Here is a 661-nt window from a genome sequence, read left to right on the forward strand (position 1 = left end):
TTTAATTGGTTGGAGCTGAATAAATTAAATCAATTGATGCTAAGAAGAAAATTTTCAGGTTAACAAGATAGCATATTAGTAATATATTCTATAATTTACCTTGGTTGGTTATTGTCTCAAATGATGCTGGAAAAATATTTCAGATAAAATTTTAAAATAAAATAATGTTAGAACTATAATTAAATTTACTTTGAGTGGCTACTTCTACATCATGTACACATATGGTATCAGCTATAAAATTGATTTTTATAAATTATAAAATTAGAATTATATTTTACTTTGTGTGGCTACTTCTACACCATGTACACATATGGGATCAGCTATAAAATTGATTTTTATAAATTATAAAATTAGAATTATATTTTACTTTGTGTGGCTACTTCTACACCATGTACACATATGGGATCAGCTATAAAATTGATTTTTATAAATTATTAAATTAGAATTATATTTTACTTTGTGTGTCTATAGATACAACTTGTAAGCTTAGTCTTGTTATTTCTAAGCAGGCAGGAGCTATAATATGATTATTTTATATAAGATTTGTTAAACAGTATTAACTTTAAAAAATTGTTTTTTTTTACATCCTTAAGCCATTTATGGCGTAACTTAAAATATTTCAAATGTAATAAAAATCAGTTTCTTTCTTTTTTGTTAAAAA

General features: G+C 23.3%; 1 long non-coding RNA gene across 1 annotated transcript; it reads right to left on the reverse strand.

Moving 5' to 3' along the window:
- Positions 1 to 361, reverse strand: LOC135925781 (uncharacterized). The gene is made up of 3 exons (XR_010571727.1): positions 279 to 361; positions 100 to 126; positions 1 to 39 (listed from the first exon to the last, which is right to left on the reverse strand). It is a non-coding gene; the product is annotated as an uncharacterized LOC135925781 (long non-coding RNA).
- Between the last annotated feature and the right edge of the window lie 300 nt (positions 362 to 661).

The sequence above is a fragment of the Gordionus sp. m RMFG-2023 genome, chromosome 3, assembly GCF_954871325.1.
Source record: "Gordionus sp. m RMFG-2023 chromosome 3, tfGorSpeb1-WG-v2, whole genome shotgun sequence".
In the NCBI taxonomy this organism is placed as follows: Eukaryota; Metazoa; Nematomorpha; class Gordioida; order Chordodea; family Parachordodidae; genus Gordionus; species Gordionus sp. m RMFG-2023.